Raw genomic sequence first — 22,569 nt, forward strand, 5'->3', positions numbered from 1 at the left:
CATCTTCTTTCTCCAGCCTTGTCTCTTCTATAATGACATTTGTCACTCCTCTGCGGTCCTGCTCCCCAGTGTCTGTCCTCCTTGTCTAGAATTAGGGTATTGCTTGGTAAAGAGAGCAGCCAGTCACCCTCTTCTGTGGGTATAACCCCATTTAATCTGGTAGAATTCATGGTGTGCGTGGCCTGCCTCTCATAAGCCAGTTCTCCCAGAAAATTCTAGTTCTTTTAGAATATCTGGAAATCTGAAGCTTTAAAAAATAATTGAAGATACACATCTGGTCATCATCATTTTTATTTTCGTACTTTAAAACTGACCTAGAAAACATTTCCTTACTCCCCGCCCCACTGCTCATTGCTACACACCCAAGCTGACTTTTTCTCTCAGGGCCTCACTCAAATACCACAAAACCAGATCCTGTCCGGTTGGGAAGATTTGCTCTGTCCTCTTAACTCATGTATCGCCTTCAGTAGCTCTACTTGTCCCTGTGTGACTTCCTTTCTAATAGTAAGCTCCACCATTAGTGTGTAAAGACGTGCGCTTGATTCCGAACCATGCACGAACCTGCGTGGTCCATCTCATTCTTTGGGTGGGTGGCACTATCTAACTCCACTGCCCAGGAAAGAAAAGCGAGGTTACAATGGCAAGATCATGGAAAGATGGCGAGAACCTGGTTGGACTCCTGGTTTATTAGGTGGGCCTCAGGCGCATCCTCTATAAAATGGGGATAATAACACGGACCTGCCAGTATTATCATGTGCATCAGAGCTGGAATTTGTAAAGCGCCTGCCTAGCCCACAGCATGGGCTCAGTAGGTGGAAACTGTCCTTCTGAGGAATGTTAAGAAGCGAATTCAAGGGCTTACAGCCAGGAACTGTGGGCACAGGGATGCAGGCTCCGTGCTGTTCAGGTTCCCAAAATCCAGAAACCTTCATGCTCCCCTGTGTATCCTCACAACACCTGGACCAAGGCCAGAGTTTTAACATACATTTGGAGAGTGAAGGTTGGCACTGAGCTGAATACTGTGAACAATAATTTTAAGGAAAAGATGTCTTCAGCAGGAGTTTGTCTCCCTACCAAACTGCAGTGCGTGGGTTTTTGCGGGTTGAGGGTAAGGAACCTGGGCCAGAGATGACAACCAGGTGAGAGAAACATTTTCCAACTTGACTTTTGCTCCTTTATTTATTTCCCTGCATCTGAATTGCTGAAAACATCTTGTTTTCTACCTGGCCTCCCTTGACCACGCTTTTTAATCCCCCTGATTTTCTCAAATCCTCAGTCCCCGCAGGCCTCAGGGCGGAAGACAGCAGACCAGAGAGTGTTTGGGTGCCGGGAGCAGGGGAGGGGGATAGGAGAAGGTGGGTCCTGCCCTGGGCCCTCATGCTTTATGCTGTTTGGAGTTCTCTGCTTCATAACAGAGAAGCTCAAATAGCATAAAGAAGCCACAGAGAACTCCTAACAGCATAAAGAAGCATCCGTACAAAAATTCCCTCCCCACCTGGAAGAAAGTCTGTCTTTGGGGAAGGATTCTCTTATTCCTAGACTTACTCTGTGTTTTGTCATTCATACTCTAGGTCTGGAATTTATTCTGGGTTTTATAACAAGAGGCTGCCTAGCAGAAAGAGTACCAACACAGTCGCAGGTGCCAGACCGCCTAGGTTCGAATCTTACTAGCCATTGAGTCCAGGGCAAGGCACGGAAACCCTCTGGGCCTTGGGCTGCACACCGGGCTCTGTCACGGGGACACCGGCGCCTTGTCAGAGCGCCGCTAGGAAGGGTAAACAAATCACTATTCCTAAAGCGCATTACCCAGAGCCTGGCAGAGAGGAGCGCTTCTTGCTTTTACGAAGCAAGTCAAGCCACAGAGATCGTCTTGTCCACCCCTTCCACTGTGTTGGTGAGACACAGAGACCAAAGGATTTCAGTGACATCCTGCTTAGTTACAGCAATTTCACATCTTGAATTTCATGGGGAAACCCCATGAAACACACTAACCCATTGTCACACCCCACATTCTGGTTTTAATTAAGAAAATATGGATGTGGTTGGTTTGGAGCTGGAACTTGTCTCTTAGGTGTCGTCCCAGACCCAGGAGGCAGGGCGGCATCTTGGTCAATAACATAGGCTCTGGGATTATTGACGTGGGTTCAAACCTTGACTTTGTCACTTACTAGCCATGTGATCTACCCCTCTGGGCTTAGTTTTCTCCATCGACAAAATGCAAATAATGACAGTGCCAATTTCTCACAGGGTTTTGTTTTTTAAAAAAGGACTAAATGGATTAATGTGTGTAAAGTTCTGAGATCAAGAATTGTTTGTCTGCCATTGTTTTTTTCTAATTCACTAGTCCCATAAGAGCATTTTCTCCAGGTGACTGAATTGTGTAGTTACAATTGTTAATGTTATATACTAATTTTAAATCAATGTGGCTGAAACGAGTGTACTGCTGGATAACAGTAGAGTTACGATGTTTGAGTTTAGTTTACACATACTCTGAAACTTTTCACTGGATGTTGAAGAATAGGTTACAAAAGAGCAAGTTCCTATGTAAGATGCCGAAGAATCAGTAACAACACCTGAGCTAACTAATACGTCTGGGAAATCAGTAGCTTGAACCCAACTATTTAATCACTTACACTGGCAGCTTAGCTTTAGAGGCTATTTGGTTATTATCATTGTTAGTAAGTTTGTTAGATAAATTTTTAGCACACATACTTTCCCCTATTCTTAACAATAATAGCCACGCTTCGTCCTTAATGATAACGATAGAAAATAAAACATGATTGAATTTTTTTGACATTCTCCCATTCTGACTTCATTGTAGGTTAAATACCCATTCCATTTTCTAGGGCTCATTTTATTTAAAATAATAATAGTGATAAAGAAACGATAGCACAGGAGCAATGTGTCGTTGTGTAACAGAGTGAAAAGTAAGCCTGCCCCAAGCCGCGAACCTCCAGGCCCGAGTGTCCGTTCTGGGGAGATTATAAATCCCAAATTACCAGCACACCACGGGCTTACACCTGTGGCTCTGGGATAATAATAATGCTCCTTTTACTCTCAAAATTGACTGCTCTAAATAGTAAAGTAAATGGTAAAACTCTCCCAGTTCTTCACCAGAGGCAACCATTTCATCAGTGTCTCATGTACCTATCTAAGCTATGCATATACAAATACAGGTAAACATGCACACACGTGCATACACACACATCCTGCCTATCCCCACTTTTTGCACTAATGGGAACTCCTGTTTTGCACTTTGCTTTTTCTCAGACCTGTATGCAGTTGATACACGCCAGTGCAGCTGAACATACAATCAGAACTATTCCGATTGCTTAGTGCCTGTGCAATTTCAGTTATTAAGTTTTCTATGTTAACTCTGCTTGTTGCCCTTACCGACTGATCTTTATCAGTGCATATTATTTGCAGAATCTTTCAAAAATAGACTTCATTTCTTTATTTTTAAGAACAATTTTAGATTTACAGAAAAATTGCAGAGGTAATGCAGAGAGTTCTCATCTACTGTCCATCCAGTTTTCTCCTGTTATTAACACTTTACATTAGTTTACAGGACCTTTTTAACTTTTAATGGTTCTAAGGTTAGGCTTCTATTTATTCTTAAGAAGATGTATTTCATGATCTGGAAGACCTCAGAGTTTAAGATATTTTAAGTAAAACAAACATTTCATCTTAGATTATTTGGAATTTTTTTCCAAAGTCATTTGAAGCCATTCATTATTTATGTACATACCTAATGTTTAGCCCAATCTATAACATTGTTCTATAATTACACAGATGTAATTGTAGAGATGCCCTTGAAACAAATAAAATTTTTTCAGTCTGCCATATATTTTCCACGTCCTCAGAATTTTGTACCTTCACTGGTATGAACTCCCCACACCTGTCAGAGCCCTTGGAAAGGTGACTGTTAGCAATACAGACTCCAATTTCCAGTTAACATCTCCAGAATCCAGAAATCCTTTTTTGTTTTTAGCAACCTACACAACGGTAGAGGATCAAGTACATACTTAAACGAAGGCCAAGATGGCATTTAGTACTGACATTAAGAAAATGCTTCCCTTTATAGCTAATTCATCTTTATGTATTCCTATGGAAGATTGAAAATACTCTTTGTTATTGATAACAGGGTTTGGGATTTGTTTTTATAGTGTTCATGCTTTTTAATCTATCTTGGATACTAGTCTAACCCAGTGGTGCTCAACCGGGGGCAATCTGGCCGTGTCTGCAGACGTTTTTGATTGAAATGACCGAGGGAAGGCGTGCTCTTCGTGTCTGGTGAGCAGAGTCCAGGGACGCTGCTACAAATCCTACAAGGCACTGGACAGCTCTCCACGTGAAAGAATTATCCGTCCAAATAGTGCTGGGCTTGAGAAGCCCTGAGCTCATCTCATTGCTCCCGATTTACTGAAAACACCTTACCAGAATGTTTGTTTTTTAAAAAATAAAATATATTATTTATTTTTCAATTCCAATGGGTGTACAATATTATATTAGTTTCAGGTGTATACCATAGTGACTAGACATTTCTGGAACTTACAAAGTGATCACCTCGATAAGTCTAATACCTGCCTGACTCCATACCCAGTTATTGCAATATTATTGACTATATTCTCTATGCTGCACTTTACATCCCCATGACTGTTTTTATATCTGCCAATTTGTACACAGAAAGTCTGCTTTTAATTTTTAATAATAGACTACACTCTAAAACTTATAAATAGAAGCTGAGTAATAAAAAGGCTACCACTAGAAAGTGTTTTTAAATTTCCTTGTCTTTAAGTCTCATCTCCGTAAAGATTGATTTTGTAAAACAGGAAAGCAAGAAAACACCCAGGGGTCACGGCTATCTCATCAGTTTAAGTTAACCTTGAAGCCTGAGCTCACCTCCGTAAGTTGGGTTTGTGTTGCTTCTGCAACTGAAGCCCAAGGAGAATGAACCACTCTTACGGATGCTGTTATTTTTCCTGAGAAAAGAGTGAAGATAGGAATACATAAAATGAAGTCACTTTACCCAAGTGACTGAAAATATTAACATTATGAAGGTCGAGGCATGAGGAAAGACTATATTCTTGTTCTCACTAGTGTGGAAACTGTTGTTTGAACTTTCCAGCACCGTGACAAGGTTTGGATACACACCTGGACGCTCGTCAACACTCCAGGTAACCGTCTGATTACGTCCTGCAGGACTTATACCCAGGCCCCTGACATCTCTTCTCCAGACCAACAGCTGTGCCCGGGCCCCCTGGCGCCCCTCCTCTAGCTCACCTGCCGCCCCTCCCCAGACTGCCTGGCATTTGACGGACAGCCGTCCTGGCCCAGCCCTGGACTAATCAGGGCAGGACTGACGATCCTCAGGAGCACGCTTTTTACAATAAAAACCGCTAACTTTTCTTTCTTCTTTGGAACACTTCCGGGCTTTTGCCTAGCTGTGTTCTCAGTGTACAAACTCTAAGACCTTTGAATAAATCTTCATCATTTATTTCTACCCACAACCTCCAGATTCTTTTTGAGTCCCTTCAACATTCTACATAGAGCCCACATAAAAAGAGAAGAAATCGATTTTACTTGATTGCATGTAATGCTTTTAATTAAGAGGTAGGCAGTAAATAACAATAGTTTACCCAAACTGGTATGTCTCGTTCTCTCTCTTTTTTATTCCTTCCTTTCTTCTTTCTTTCTTTCTCTTTTTCTCTCTCTTTCTGTTTCACTATTAATTAATTTTGCTACACGGGTTTTAAAAAAATTGTTAGGTTGCGATTCCATGTCAGTGCCCATGGTTTTTGGTTCGAACTGCTGGCTGGTGGCCCGGAACAAAATCAGTTCCTCCCACTACCACCCTCGCCCAGGGCAGGGCCCCAGGAACAGCGGCCTCGGGGGTAACAGGAGGCTGCAAGGAGGTGCAAATGCGAAGAGAAAGGATTCCGGGAAACCAGCCCCAGTCTTGCAAGTCATCAGGAACTGCAATCAGGGGTGTGGAACAGGGAAGGAAGCAGGTGGGGGTGCCGGGGCCTTGGCTCATGCTGCTCATACTTAGGATCCACGCAGCCCTGGACTGACCAGGAGATATGAAAGAGACTGAGAATATAGAAAAGTTCTTCCTGAAGCCAGATAAACTCACTGTCCTTGACACAGAGAGAGGCCGGTACAAATTTGTGATGGACTCCAGAAGCTCAGGCTTTTACGGAGTGAGAACATTCAGCCTCACTGGTTTATAGTGCCTGGGTTAAGGAAAGTAATAGCTACGTGCCCATGATCACGTCCTCTGAGAGCACCCACCCACACACGCACACGCATCCGTGTACGCAGGCGCACACACCACACCCGCACGTGCACGCACATACACGCATGCACCCACCCACATGCACCCATGCACGCACCCGTGCCCACACGCATACACACACACACTCCACATAAACTCACCCACCCGCGTACCCCCCGCACCCACGCACATTGGCAGAGTGGTAAGTTGTGTTTTGTCTCTAAAGAGACTTGCTTTGCCATACCTAGTAAACTTGGAACAGAGACCTGTTTTAATCTGAAAAATCAACTTCTAAAACACTTTATCGCTAGCAATTACATAACAAAACTACTCTCATTGTTTTAGTTGTAAAAACGGAGCTCAGGGAAGTGGGCTCAAAGGCAGCACTAGTGACAAAACCCTTCACGAGGTGGTCGATGGTACATTCATTCCACCAAAGACGATGAAACTGCAGCCAATGATTCCCTCCTCATCAACACTGTCTAAAGATTTATGTGCTTAATGTGTGTGCTGTTTCCCTGATGTGATGGAAAAGCAAGGACCTGGTTTTGTTTTTTTCCTCAAAAAAGTACCCTCTGTCCCCACGCACCTACACAGGCGCTGCCCTGAGGCCTGGCGCAGCCCCTTCCACAACACAGGGTGGGGTCGAAGGGGGTTTGCACTTGTTCCCGTGAAAGATAATACAATCAATAATAACGCAAGAATAAACTGCGTTTCACGTACTTGCGACCGTAAACCGACTTTTGTCGCACCTGGAAGTATTAAGCCGAGCGGCCGATGGGCCATCTTCCTTGACTTTCACCAGACTCGGTCTCAGAGATAACGGCTGGAGGCCTGACGTCCCCACCTTTTGCAGAGTGCCGGTCCCCAGCCACCGATGTGACTTTAGGAGCTCTCTGTCTCACAGCCTGTGCTCCAGGGCTGGAGAGAGCACCAGGCCCCTCTTTACGAGGATGTGGGAACCAGCCTCTCGCCGCAGACGGTGCTGACCGGGCAGAGGTGGGCTGCTGCCAACGGGGCGAGGGCGCGGGCCGCCGGAGCGGCTGGGGGAGGCGGCCGTGGGAGCCCTGCTGGGACAGCCTCTGACAGTTTTTTTGGTGACCTGTGAGGGTGGAGAGGGAGCGACAGGCAATCTCAGCAGCAGCTTTGTGCTGTCAGGCGTCTTGTAAGAAGAGAACAGCTGGCAGGGCAGGGGCTCTCAGGGAGCCGTGTGTGTGGCTCCCCTTGGGGAATGGCCTGGGTACTGTGGCAGAAAACCTCCGCAGAGGCCACTGGGTGTCATCGGCCCCTCTTGGGTTTACTCGGGCACCTGCCGCTCTGATCCTGTCCTTGTTCCCATTGGGTTCTCTCGAACTTTCTTTTCTAGGGTAATTGGAAGCAGAGGAAGCAAGGTAGTTCAGCAAGTGGCAAAGCTCAGGCGGTGATGGCCCACTTTCCAAAGAATGGATCGCCCTGAGCTCTCAGGCTATACCGATCAGTTAGGCTTCTGAGTGACACCTGTCTTTAAAGACCAGGGGCTTGAAGTGCACCATCGTTATACAAATTTAGCCTTCATAGCTTCTCTTCGGGGTTATCCTACCAAATAGCTCCTGCACAAATACGGTTTTGACTTCGTTGTGGCCTCCCATGGCTTAGGCGCCAATGAAGTTAAATGTGACTTCGTGTGTGCTTCTCAAGGTAGTTCTGCTGCAGGTTTTTGGTTTCTTGATGCTGATGGAATGGCGATGGGTTGTGCAGAGGAGGCAGATAGTGGAGAGCAACAGAACAGTCCAGAAACCATTGATTTTTGTTATTTTATTTTGTAGAGTTTTTTTTTTGTTTTTTGTTTTTGGTCAAATTTAGCTTACATTTGCTTAGGATAGAATTCATTTAGCCTGCATTAATGAAATATACCAAATTGGAGGAGAGTTATTTACATTTTGACAAATGCACATGTATGTAATTGAAAATTGTTTTCAAAGAAATGTTACTAATGGCCTATTTGAATTTTAGCATGAAATGTGCATGCACCATAATACAATATAAATCTTCTCATTTTTCTTATACCTTCAACTTTGTCACTGCAAAGAGATCCTAATTCCTCTCTTACTGTTTGTGGCTATTTTATTTTCATATATAAATATAGGAAGAAGCAGCAAAAGGAAACTCACTTCATTAAAAACATGAAGTTTGAAATAAAAATTTTTGATGACAGAGAAAGTTGCTGTTTGACAGGGGATAAACAAAATAGAAATATCATGCCGCCTTTTTTTTCAGCCTTCATATCCCTCTGACCACACACACACACACACACACACACACACAAGTCTCGGCTGTGAGTTCCTTCTCTGTACTTGACAAGTTAGAAACTGAAAGTGTCTGGTCTACATGGAGTGGGGTGGGGGAGGGGGTATGAGGCCATCTGTGGGGTTTTCTAGAGACTTCCTTCCCAGCATGTGAAAAGTTCTGTGTGAAGTAAACGGCTTAGGGGAAGAAGACTTCAACAAACGAACCAAGACAGGTGGCAGCTGCAATCCAATGTGGTACTCATGGTTTGATTTGAGGAAAGGAAAAATTAGACATTGGAAATGGAGGGCTGTGGAAGATTCCACACACAGAGAGGGGTGATATTTTGAACGCTCTCTCCACATGTTATGGTGATATGAGACCCTTCCCCTAACTTCCTCTATTCCCATTCTACCTCTTCTTCTTTCAAACTTTGAAGAAAATGCATTCAGTGTTGAGTAACCAGGATGAAAAATAGAACCCCCTTACACCTCTTTACCTCACCGTTTCTCCCTTTTAAGTCACAGTAACAAGACTCCACCTTGAGATGAGTGGTTTCCACTCACTTTTGTCACCACGGAGCTCTTTACTGTGGGTCTCGCCTTTGCTTATTAAAATTGTGATGTTTGAAATTTCAAGCTTTTCATGGTGTATAGCCTGTTCTTAGCACCTAGGTACCCTTTCCCCACGCCCCCTCGCCTTTCCAGGGGGCTTGATGAAGACCCTTCAGCCACCCTGAGTCTTCACTCCCCACTTGTTCATGCATTCCTTCATTCTACCCTGAGGTTGCTGGTGACTCCTTGTTGATGCGCTAGTTCTAATATATGGCATTTTGCCACTATCTAGCTTAAAGTTTGTGCTTTATTAAGATCGCTTATTCCAGGGTTCAAATGACCTCAACATTTCCCCACCCCTACCCACAAGAGGAAGCCTGTACAATTGTATAGTTAGCAAAAAATTCTGCAGTTTGGTATTATGCACTTATTGCTAATTTTATGGTTAGGACCATTTATCACGTTTTAAAATAAAATTCTACAGACAACATCTCATTTGTCTCAAAGCGTGGTTATTTTTATAGAAGGGTAAACCAAGTACAAGCATGTGGCAGAAAGGAGAACTAAACCTAGGTTTTCTGACTCTAAATTCTGTTTGCCCCAACATACCATAGAAATCATGACTTTTTTTTTTCTTGTTTAGTTACTATTTTGAGTTTAAATTCTCAGTTCACACACAAAAATTTTAACAGTTCCCTTCTGATCCAAAAAGCTGTCTATTAACCCTAGGGATGGACCCCCTGACCAGGAACGCCTCGTCACTGCAAGTGACGTGCTGACACTAGTGTTCCGCCCACGGCGCTGCCCCTAGCGCTCCTGACCTGAGCGAGGAAGCAGCGCCCGGCGCGGCAGACGCGGGGCTCTGAGCCACAACATCCCGATTGACTTTGCAACATCAGAGACCATCTAGAAAGGGGGAAGAAAACTAAGAGAAGACAGTTTGGCTTGCTTTTTTGATGTTTGGTCTGTGTGTGTTACTGCAGGGATGGAATGTTTAGGTAGGTGACAATATCAAGCTTCTTTTTCCCCAAACTACTCCCTGGATTCAGTGGCATGAGCCATCCAACTGGCAGCTCAGGGGCCTGGGGTGCCATTCTGGTTCCACCATCGTCACCCTGGCACGGTGTTTATCATTAACTTGGCTTTAGCTTAGAACCCATTACCAGACGGAGGTTGAAAGGTGTGAACCAATATGACTAGGGAGTGAGGCTACGTTTGGGAAGGCCCATGGCAAAAATCAGATTGATGGCAACGCATTCATACAAAACAACCTTTTCTGTCTAGATGATAGAAAAGCAAAAAAAAAAAAAAAAAAAAAAAAAAAAGAAAAAGAAAAAAAAAGGCATTTCACATCTATGGTTGATTTGAAGAACTGAAATAAAAATGGAAACAAACCCGAATCCCTCTCTGTTCTAAAATTTTTCTAATACCAAGTGTTTTTTTCCTAAGAATAAAAATACCATAGTGATCTGTCTATTGTTTTAAAATAATTTTTCTTTTAATTAAACATTTTAATCACAATGAGACACCATTTCACACCCATTAGGATGGCTGTTGTCAAAAAACAGCAACTAACATAGCGTTGGCGAGGAAATGAAGAAATTGAACTGTGGCGTTGCTGGTGGGAGTGCGAATTGGTGCCGAACTGTGGGAGCCAGTATGGTGGTTCCTCGAAAAACTAAAAATAGAGTTACCATGTGCTGCAGCAACTCCACTTCTGAGGATATGTCCAGAAGAAGCAGGACTCGAATAGATATTTGTGCGCCCGTGTTTATAGCAGCATTATTCTCAATAGCCAAACCAAAGTGTTATCAACGGAGAAATGAAAAGCACAAAATGTGTTATATACATAGAATAGAATATTATTCAGTCCTAAAAAGCAAGGAAGTTCTGATATGTGCTACAGCATGGATGAACCTCGGAGACAAGGCTGATGCTAAGTGAAATAAGCCAGTCACAGAAGGACAGATGCTGCGTGGTCCCACATAGCTGAGGTGCCTAGAGCAGACGAACTCAGAGACAAAGGAAGTATAGAGCGGCGGTGCCAGGGGCGAGGGGCGGCGGGGATGGGAGCTGGTGCTTGATGGGCGAGAGTCTCAGTTGGGCAAAAGGAAAGCGTTCTGGGTGCAAGGGTGGTGACGGCCGCACAGTACGGATGTCCTTCGGGTCACAGGACTGTACGCTTCAAGTGGTGTAAGAGGCAAATGCCATGCTCTGTATATTTTACCACAATAAAACATGTAGAAAAAAAAGGTTACCCAGTATTTGGAGAATTATTAAATTACATGATAGCTTTTTGTAAACAAGAAAATTGCTTCAATATTTTCTTTCTTTTTGTCCAAGTTATAGTGACTGGAAGATAAAATGGAAATGATTCCAAAGGGCATTTCAGTAAGATCATGCTTATATGTGTACATTTTTATTGTCCAGGGAATTTTTATTTCATTCAAAATATTTTTTAAAAACTTTTAAAACACTTTAAATGACTCAAGGGTGGCTAAAATGTGACAATGGACCAATGCCAAATTTCTAATGTGCATAAAAACAATAAAAAACTACTTGAGAGGTGTAAGCACACCTCACTGACTGAAGTGATTTTTGGACGGCGAGGGTAAACAAAGGCATTTTGAATGTTCTTTTTTGAGGTGAAGACAGGGAAAGCGGAGGATGTGGCAGGACTATCCTTAGGGGATAGTGGTCAAACCACACATGCTGCACTCCCAGTGCACCTTGCTGCCTGTCTCAGGGTTCTCTGTGGAGACCCGCCAGGCCTGCCAGCCCTGGCTACTACTGGGCGGGCGTGGCACCCCGTGGCGTATTAAAAATGGTTAGAAAAAACCCTGGATATTCTGGGATCCTGGCTCTCTCTTGCTCTGATCCTCACATCTTTATCGATCAATTCCTGCTAAAAAATGGTGAAGAAATTTAATTGTAAGGACTGGGGTACTTTTAGGGACTATCCTGATTTGGCATGGGTGAATGGCATAGGGGTGCAGATGTTGACTACTTACCTTTCCAAATTTTTTCTCTATCTTCTATACTTACTAAGTGGGTTAAGTGGTAGCCCCCTAAAAACAGAAGTTCGTGTCTTTAACCCTGTGAATGTGATCATATTTGGAAAAAGAGTTTTTGCAGATGTAATTAAGGATCCTATGATAAGATCATCCTGGATTACCCTTAATCCAATGCCAAGTGTCCATATAAGATACAGAAGACAAGAGAGGAGAAAATCATGGGGAGGCAGAGACAGAGACTGGAATAATGCAACCTGCCTGGACCCACCAGCTGCTGGAAGAAGCCAGGAATGGATTCTCCCCACAAGTGTTTGGAGAAGCCCGGCCCTCCCAACACCTTAAGTTCAGAATTCTTGCTTCCAGAACATTGCTGTTGTTGTAGGCCACCTAGTTTGTGATAGCTTGTGACAGCAACCGCAGGAAACTAATATCCCACTCTCGCAAAGTTCCAAAATGCTTTTGTGTTGTGTTTCTACGAATGTCCACGTACCTGCATGGATGAGGTTTGGATGAAGGGCAGAAAATCTTGCGGCACGATTACCTTTCCTAGTCTACCCTGCTGGGACCGACCCTGGCTTGGAAGGGCAAGAGTGGGGAATGAGTCACGTGCAGCAGGGGAGCTTGGGCGGCATCGAACCTGCTCTCGGGAGCTCAGGCCCTAGTCTGACCAACACCCGTGGCACGGACTCAGCAAATATAATTAATAAGCATATGTTGAATTTGTACAGCTCAATGGTTTTGCTGGTTTCCTGCCCATCTGTGGAGGCTGGTTAGCAGAAGCAGACCAACAGGAAGAGCCCTGAACTCTCCAAATCTCTCAGAGAAATCCCAGACCTACTTCTGATGAGGGATTCTCATTCCTGCCCAAACACACACTTGGTTTATTCCTAGAGGCTGATAGAGAGGTAATTCCAGCCTCCACTTTTTACTAGTTAGAAACTATACAAATAAGTGTCTGGGCATGCTGGACCTTCTGCTTTGATAAAAAGAAAAGCAATCAAAATGGGCATTAATGGTGCACCATTTTAACTGGAAGCCTTACCTTAGAATCACAGTGTTTGAGAAAAAAAAACCCCTAAACATCAGTGAATTCAAGCTCTTCCTTTTACAGGAGTGGAAACAGGGGAAGTCGTTAGGTAGGAGAAGTAGTAAACTAAGCAAGGAGGAGGGAGAAACGTCTCACTCCTTGATTCAGCAGTTCTAAGTCTAGTTGGATAAGATTACCCAGCGTTCTCAACGTCGCAAGCAGGGACGGCGCAGGGGGAGGGGAGTCCTTGAGACTGTGCTGGGAGAGGGAGCCTCTGTAGCAATTTCACTAAGACAAAGAGCCTTAACTTGCTGAGAAAGAAAGGCTTTGTAGCTGCACATTATTCTCAAGGTTTAGAAGGGGGAGGAGGAGGGGGACCCTAGAAACTGACTAAAGTATATAACCCCTGAGCCCCAGTAGTCTCCGCTTTCAGATGAGCTGATACCTACTTGCAGCCTCGACTCAAGGGTTTAGATCAAACTTACTAACAAACTTACTAATAGACTTACTAATAACTTTATTTCCTCCATATGTGGGGCATTCAGACTAGCTGGGTGCGTGCTTGCAGCTTTGTGCTCGTATGTGATAAATAAACATGCTATCATTTCCACTGTACCTGTCTCTCCCCTGAATTTGTCTCTTGTGAGAGAGGCAAGAGCAGAGAAACGAGCTCGGGGTGGGGGGGGGTCCCCTGACTCTAGTCTGTCTCCAGTAACAAAGCGATCTGTCCTAAGTCACACAGCTATTAGTGGCAGAACTTGAATCTGGGTCTTTGTACGTCCACTGGGCTTCCCACTGTGCTACACTGCGCGACCTGCAGCGGGTCACGGCCTCCACGGCAATTTTCCCTTGAACGCCGTCCAGCGACAGCAGGATGCACTGCCGGTTGTCTCCTGTGGTAGGAGCTCACAGCCAACCATGAAGAAGTCACTGTTAGCCCCACTTTGCAGATGCAGAAACCAAAGCAAAGGGCAGTTCAGTGATCCACCCAAGATCCACAGCTGCCGGGCAGCAGAGCCCCCATCCAAACTCAGACCTTCATTCTGGAGCCACGATCTTAACCACAGCCCTTGGGACCGCAGCCTAAAGCAGGCCAGCGCGCCTCCCCTCACTCTTGTTCTTAGAATGTTCTTCTAGAGGCCGACCTTGCTAACGGGTCAGACAAGTGAAATATTCTGTCTACTTCCCCTGAACTCTCCCTCTTGTTAACATGGGATACCTACCAATGGAGGAAACATGGTTTTTAAGGCACATTAAGAACAGAAAAAGCTTCAAAGCAATCGCCTGCCCTTAGCATTCTGACCACTAGGTGTCAGTGTGGCTGCCCGTGAGGCCTCCGTAACTTTCCAGGGTGGGGAGCTTCCCCGGGAACCAGCTCTCCTGAGCTGGGGGTTCAGGAAGGGGCCTCGGGATTTGCGCAGGCGCTGCGGAGAGTTTGAAACCCAATGGCACTTAAACACATGGAGAGACGTGACAAGCAGGCAGCATGGATGTGAGCCTTTAAAATAAATTCCCAAGAGAAACGGAATCCTTCCCAGGCTTTTCTGTTTGAAATAGAAGGTTCACTTTTCCAGGGTGTCGCCTTCGTACAGTGCAATTCCTTTGATATTCATGACCACCTTTAACACCCTGAAGATGTGGTTTTATTGGATAACGCAGCCTCCTCCTTCTCCCCCTCATTTTGATCATTTATCATTAATTTCTTGGGGCATTAGAATGTTTGAGGTCTGTGCCTTGCCTTGTACTGGTCTACATAACACCTCTCCTGATGGTGTCTCAGCGTGTCAGGTAAGCACAGCCATGACTTTGCCTCGTGGTCACATACCCATCTATTTTCCTATACAGAAGAATCTCTCTCGGATGAGAAAATATTTAAATGGCAAATATTAACAATCTTTTATTACACAGGAGCACACAATAAGTGTATGTAATTTTATACTTACAACAGCCCTATGAGGTCGGTACTATGATTATCTTCATTATTTTAGAGGGGGAAACAGGCACAGAGAGGTTAAGTGGCTCACCCAAAGCCACACAGCCCAAAGGAGGCAGAATAAGAGACTCCTCCTCTCCTTTTCATTACCTCACTAGCAGTTTGGTTAAAAGGAAGAGTGTGTGGGGTGGGGAGAGGGTGGCGGAAAGGACCTTGTGAATTCTTTGGAAGAGGCAGAAATATATACAAGAGGGCCAGAGGCTCTCCCCCAATTTGGAGAGGATTTGTAGCCTTCTGTCATCTTTTGTCCTGGTTTCTCTGGATTCCTCCTGAGAAGGTAGGGTTGATGGCAGCTAGCCCCCTTCTTTAGTCAGTGTAGAAATTTCACATGAATCACCACCCCCTGCCAGATCTTAAGGTTTGGCAGGAAACTGAAATTTGCTCCTTTTCCTCAAAAAAGATGGATGGGCACACGCTTGTCAGGAGCAGGATGAAATAAATTGTCTGTACCCAATAGGATTATATGTCTGGCTTCGGAGCGAGACTTCATTTAATCCCAGAGGCACCAGAGGCTGGACCTGGCACACGTGAGCAGCCCTATCCAGTTACAAAGCAGCAAACAACACACTTTTATCTGCTTGTCACCCTTCTGGCTGGGTTTTCATGTCTGATGTCCACCTCTTCTGCTATTTTCTAACAGAAAGTGCCTTTCTGTCAGTCTACGCTGCCAGAATTTGGAGGGGGCAACTTTTCCTGCTGTAAAATAAATAAATAAATAAATGGCACATTTATCTGAAAGAAGAAACCTGGCCATAGCTGTTACCTGACTCCAGTAGAATGAGGTGGGAGCAGGGCCTTGGTTAGTGGGTCCTCCTGAGGCCGGGGGCTGGGCATCCCCTCACTTTTGGCTGTTGTGGCTGTGCGGCACACAGGATCCACAGAAGGACTGTGACACTTTCTGATGCCTGGCTGGGGGGATATCCGGGAGAATGGTTGAGTGATCCTCCCTTCCCTCCCCCTACTAGGATGACTTAGACAAGAACAATTCTATTATGTCCTCAGGATATTGAGCAAGAAGGAAGAGGAAGGAGGGAACTAAAAAGTGTCTACTCAGCCTGCACACTTCTGCTGACATTCCCACCAAACATGTGATATTTAAAAGAGTAAAACCAAAACAAGGTTCTCCTTCCGGCCACCAGGACATCTGGGGAAAAGCTGTAAGGCCTTTGGCTCTGTGATCTATTTGCATACCCAGGGTTGTCTCCTGCAATGTAGGTCTATGAGGAAGGCATTGCCAATTAGGGAGGTCCACCCCAACATGTGAAATATTCTGGCGAAAATGCAATGTCCAAATGAAAATCCATGTTAAGAGACTACCATTGGCACAAAGTGGGATTTAAACAAATTGTTGTTGGTAAATTAACCTCCCTTACATTTCATTCATTCATCAGTCACAATCATGTGCCTGCTATGGGCCGAGCGCCTTGCTGAGACTAGAAGGGTGAACAAGAAAAGGCTCCTCCTCTTAGTGGTTTATGATCCCGTGTAGGCCATGCCAGGGTGGCCACCTCCTCTCAGTGTGCTCGTCCTTTCATTTGTAGGGAGCGCTGGAAAACTATGGCCCTGTTGCCCCATCTGGCCTAGGGCTTGTTTTGCACAGCCTCTCAAGATAAGAATGATTTTTACATTTTTAGAGTTGCAAAAAAAAAAAAAAAAAAACCCCAACAAAAAAAACACCCATAAAGGAGGAACAACAACACATGACTAAGACTGCATGTAGCCTAAAATATTTACTTCCTAGCCCTTTGCCAAAGAAGTTTTCCAACACCTCTTCTATAGTAAGTTCTCTTGCTTTTGAGCCAGACATACAACTAAACAAGATGGGACATTTTCTAGCCCTTCTGGCCTCTAGATGTGGCCATATGGCTAAAGGTTGGCCCATGGGATTGAGGCAGAAGAGGACTGCTGGGGAGAGCCACCCCCCACACCGGCTGGACGGCTGTGCGGGCCTGAGCCATCTGGTGCATTGAGGGCTGAGGACAATGCTCTAGGGGGTGGCAGAGCCGGAAGAGAGAGGGAGCCGGGTGCTGCACCAGGGAGCGACTCTACCGTCTCTGGACTTTGCCGAATGGTTATGAGGGAGAGAAAGAGTAAAAGGAGGAGAAATATTCATTTTTTAAAGCCAGTCTTAGGTTTCTTCTTTCCTCCACTAACCTCCTTGTAGTGCCAAATAAAACAAAAGTCCCCCCAAATCCAGAACTTGCCAGGCCTTCATGGAATGTAGCTTCAGCTTCCCCCACCCCGACCTGGTTGACTCCTAGGCCCCCCCCACCCAGCTCAGTGCGAGCACCACTCCCTCCTGAACTCAGCCCCTCCAGCCAGGCCATGCTTACTCCCTCTGGCCCCTGCAGTGTCCTTTAGTTGCTGGAGACAAGTCTGTCTATCACACTAGACCTTGAGCTCTTTCAAGGTGGAGACTGCTGCTTATTTGTCTTGGATTCCTGGCTCCTAGTGCAGTGCCTACCCCACTGAAGGTGCTTTCTAAACGTTATTGAACGAATTAGCCTATTAGAGGCCGAGGGCAGCTGCCTGGTTTGTGGGGCAGTTGCTTTTTTTACACATTTAACCCAGGAAAAGATGATACTTCTGAGGGGAAGTGCATTTTGCTTTCCAAAATAGGGGGGAAGAAATGTATGTATACCATTATAAAGATGATATTTTCAAAACTGAGTGTTTATTTGATTTGGGGTGGCAGTATTGCTTGCTGATAATGTCTGAAAAGGGTTGAAGATTTAATAAAAAGCCATGAGGTGAGTTTAGTAATATATTGACATGTTCCTGAAATATAAGGAACTGTAGGTACTTTCTCAAATCTCCCTTATTCTGTAAAAATAAACATTCATTTTTTGTCTACTTTTATAAAATTGTTCCGCACAAAGAGGAATTGTGCAATAAACTTATTGTTTTATAACAATAACATGATGACGATAAAAATTTTATTTGGTTCTCTCCATTCCCCTCTATGATCAATAAATACAAAAACACTGTTTTTAGTGTAAACCTATTTTACTGTATACTCTGGATAGATGCAACCAATTTTTGGAACCAGAAAATTAATGTAAGACTTTTTAAGTAGTAATATTTTTACCTTAATTTAAAGGAAAGAGTAGAAAATATGAGGGGCATATTTTCTTCACATATAAGCCCTCTTGAGATGGTGTTAACAAATGGCGGAGTTGGAAAAAATTACTTGCACTATGTAATACTGGGTTATTATTTGAATATCTCTATTTCATCAAATTTGTAGTTACATACTAAAGCTTTTTATAACTTATAAGAAACCTGAGCAATAAAATAAATAATTCCAAGGTTTCTTAAATCAAATATTAGATCTTGCATTACATATGCTGAAAAATCATACCTAACACTTGCGTGCTTCTGGATATTTTATTAGCTGTTTAAAGCTCTCTCCTTCCACCAGCAAGAGCAATTTCTAAGCAGATGATAGTCTCAATGAATAGCTCATTCTTTGTGAACTTGAATACTAGGCTTTTTCTTCCCCATCCTGTGCAACACAAGGAAATAAAATACTATAGGAGGAAAATTAGTGAGTTATGTAGCAAGGGTGGAAGAAGTCAGCTTACTCAACTCATTATTACCAGTATCAGTATCTATTTAGTGTATCAGAATTTCTGTCTTTATAATTCAGGCACATTTTTTTACTCTCCCTATCTCTTCTCACTCTCACCTCCACCGTAGGCTTCAGAAATATTACCCTATTTCTATCTGTTCAGTATAATTACTGCCTGAAGCATTGGCCAGTTTATACCTACAGCCTGTCAATATGCTTGTTTTTTAGTTATCTAAATTAAATATTGTACTTATTATTGTCCTTACACTTTAGTAACTATAACATTTTCCTCAATTAAATGATGCTGAAGTTAATATTCTAGTTCTTAAAGGAGAAGGTGACATGAAGCCCATGGCCAATCTAGCCACCTTTCAAGGAGAGGGAAGAGATCTGGGTCTGAGGGCTATGCAAGCTCTGCTGCATCATTTAAAGCCTCCAGTGACTTATTCAGAAAGCAAATCAGGCTCTAGAGCAGTCCTGATGGCTGCCTATCTGATAAGGATCTCAGTGTAGTGCACAGACAGTTGGGGTGGGCCTCAATCTGCTTGCTCAGCACAGGAGTGCATTTGGCAGGAGAGGTCAAGTCTGGCCACTACTCAAGACCAAGGAAAAACAGATAAAGCACATATGAATCCATACCCTTTTGAAAGCTCACTGTTGCCCTGCTGATGTTTGTCAGGTTGTCAGAAGCTTTGTCTTTAAGGCAATCACATCCCAATCACAGGTCATCAAAAGTGTGTGTATTCCTAGAATGAGTTCACTGTCTGTTGTTAGTAATCTATGCCCATACATAGGGCAATTACGATGAAGATGGATCACCAAGTAGGAGAGAATCCAAGAAACAGGTTCTTCTTGTTTTCTGACTTTGACAACTACTTCCCCTTCTTCTTGTCAAAACTGTGCACACAGATCCAAGATGGCAGCAGGTTAAGTGGAAGCTATACTAACTTCCTCCCAGAATCAAACTAGAATAACAACCAAGTTATAGAAAAATCATCTTGAATAAGCAATGGAAGACCAGCTGGAGAAAAGTCTCATAACCGAGGACTTACAGAAGAAGCCACATTGAGGTTGGTTGTAAGTATGAAGACACGAGTGAGTTGCTCAGTCTCCCATGGGCAGCAGCTGAAGTTCTGGAGGAGTATCTCAGGTGTAGGGGGAGGTTCCACCTGAGAAACGTGGGGTCTAAATCACCAGTCGAGAGCACCTGGTGAAAAGGTGCCCACATAACATCTGGCTGTGAAAAGCAGTGATTTTTCTGTCAGCCAGGGAGAGATGGCTCGGGATGCAGCCACCCTCTTAAAGGGCCAATGCACAAAATTTCATCCACCGCCACTCACCCTGGGCTCCAGTGGAGGTAGGACAGAGCTTTGTGGCTCTGGTGAGAGAACTGAAGTGTCATTTCTCAGGATCCTGTGTTCAGTTATTCCTCATACTGGAGAAAACATTTCTTAGGCAGAGCCCTTACCGCCATGTGGCATCAACTTGGGGGGAATCAATAGCCTCAGACTCAGGAATACCTTCCACCCCACCCTGTGGAGCTTCAGCCCTGCTGAGTGTAATTAGAGGCTCTTTTAGTGATTAAGCCTAACAGACAACCTATAGGCAGAGGTGGGTCTCTGGCTGCTTTAAGACTTTTGCTGATCTGTCCTTGGGCCTTGTGCTGGTAAAAGCCAGCCTTGGTGCACAGTTTTTTCCTTTCCACACATACCCAGGACCGGCAGAAGGAGCCATAAGCTGTGGATCACTAATAGATCCAGACAGGTTGCCCAGGGCCACTCACATGCAGTGCCTGACATAGGACTGCACCAGAGTCCCTCCAAAGAGGCCCAGAACCAACACACCCAGTGACAGCTTCAGATAACATCAGAGTAGGATCTATTAAGCTTAAAAAGCAGCATATCCACAGGAAGATAGCAGGCACCAAGTCTGGCTAAGGTGAATTCTGGTTCTTGTGATCGATACTTGTACAGTAGCATGCATACTGTGCTGGGGGTGGAACCTCCCACCCCCAGTCAGCCAGACTGAGGATCAAATCCACACATGAAAAGGCCAATAGCAATTGAGATTCAATAACAGCAAGAGAGTCCACATAACATACACAAGGAGCATTCCCAGAGCACTCTACTCAGGTGATTAGGGAGACTGTTTCACTGGGTCCCACAGGACACCAATTACATAAGGCCACCATACCTAGAGTGGGAGTCACAGAAGACCTACCTAATACCTAGAAACAAGCACAAAGATGTAGCCAAGATGGGGAGACAAAGAAACAGATCCCAAATAAAAGAACAAGAAAATTCTCTAGAAAAAGATCTAAATGAAATAGAGGAAAGCAATTTATCATATAAAGTATTCAAAGTAATGGTGTTAAGGATGCTCAACAGCATGAAATAGGGCATAGAAGCCATTAGAAGGAGCAAATCAGAAATGAAGAATACAATATCTAAAATGAAAAATACACTGAAAGGAATAAACAGGTTTGATGAAGCAGAAGATCAAAGAAGAGATTTGAAAGACAAGATAGAAAAAACACCCAATCAGAGCAGCAAAGAGAAAAAAATAATTTTAAAAAATGAGGATAGTTTAAGGGGCCTTTGGGACAATATGGAGTGTAGCAATATCCACATCATAGGTACCAGAAGAAGAAGAAGAGAGAGAGAGAGAGCAAGGAATTGAGAACCTATCTGAAGAAATAAAGACTGAAAACTTTCCTAACCTGGTGAAGGAAAAAGACACACAAGACAAGGAAGAACAGAGTCCCAGACAAGGTGGACCCAAAGAGGCCCACACCAAGACACATCATAATTAAAATGGCAAAGGATAAGACAAAGGGGGATCTTAAAAACTGCAGAAGAAAAGCAGTTAGTTACCTACAAATGTGTTCCTATAAGAGTGTTAGCTGATTTGTCAACAGAAACATTTCAGGCTAGAAGGGATTAGCATGAAATATTCAAAGTGATGAAAAGGAAGGACCCCAACCAAGGCTACTTTATCCAGCAAGGCTATCATTTAAAATTGAAGGAGAAATAAAGAGTTTTCCAGAAAAAAACAAAGGTAAAAGAGTTGGTTACTACCAAATCATTATTACAAGAAATGTTAAAGGACTTACAAGAAGAAGAAGAAGAAGAAGAAGAAGAAGAAGAAGAAGAAGAAGAAGAAGAAGAAGGAGAAGGAGAAGGAGAAGGAGAAGGAGAAGGAAGAGGAAGGAGAAGAAGAAGGAGAAGAAGAAGGAGAGGAAGAAAGACAAAGGAGGAGGAGAAGGGAGGAAGGGTGGGAGGAAGCAGAGGAAGAGAGAAAGAAGAGGAAGAAAAGAAAACTCAGAGGAATATAATTTAAAAAATGACATGGCAATAAATGTGTACGTACCAACAACCACTTCAAATGTAAATGACTTAAATGCTCCAATCAAAAGACATTAAGTAGTTGAATGAATAAGAAAACAAGACCCATATATATGCTGTCTTCAAGACACCCATCTCCAAATGAAATATACACACAAATTAAAAGTAAAGCAATGAATAAAGATATTTCATGCAAATGGAAAGAAATTAAAAAACTGGGATAGCAATACTTATGTCTGAAAAAATAGACTTTAAAACCAAAGCTATAGTAAAAGACAAAAAAAAAAAGACATTACACAATGATAAAGGGGGCAATGCAACAAGAAGATATAACTCTTTAAACATTTATGCACCCAAGATAGGAGTACCTAAATATATAAAACAAATCTTGATGAACATAAGGGGAGATATTGACAGTAATATGGTCATAGTAGGGGTTTTTAACACCCCATTGACATCAATGGGTAGATCTTCCAGGCTACTGTGTTCTTATTGAATTAAATCAACAAGGAGACAATGGCCTT

General features: G+C 43.7%; 1 protein-coding gene across 1 annotated transcript in view; it reads right to left on the minus strand.

Moving 5' to 3' along the window:
• FYB1 (FYN binding protein 1) overlaps positions 1-22,569 on the minus strand; it is a 146,792-nt gene that overhangs the window by 84,520 nt on the left and 39,703 nt on the right. The gene's annotated exons all lie outside the window — the stretch shown is intronic.

Source organism: Pteronotus mesoamericanus, unplaced genomic scaffold (genome assembly GCF_021234165.1).
Source record: "Pteronotus mesoamericanus isolate MK-2021 breed Mesoamerican mustached bat unplaced genomic scaffold, CSHL_Meso_final contig_75, whole genome shotgun sequence".
In the NCBI taxonomy this organism is placed as follows: domain Eukaryota; kingdom Metazoa; phylum Chordata; class Mammalia; order Chiroptera; family Mormoopidae; genus Pteronotus; species Pteronotus mesoamericanus.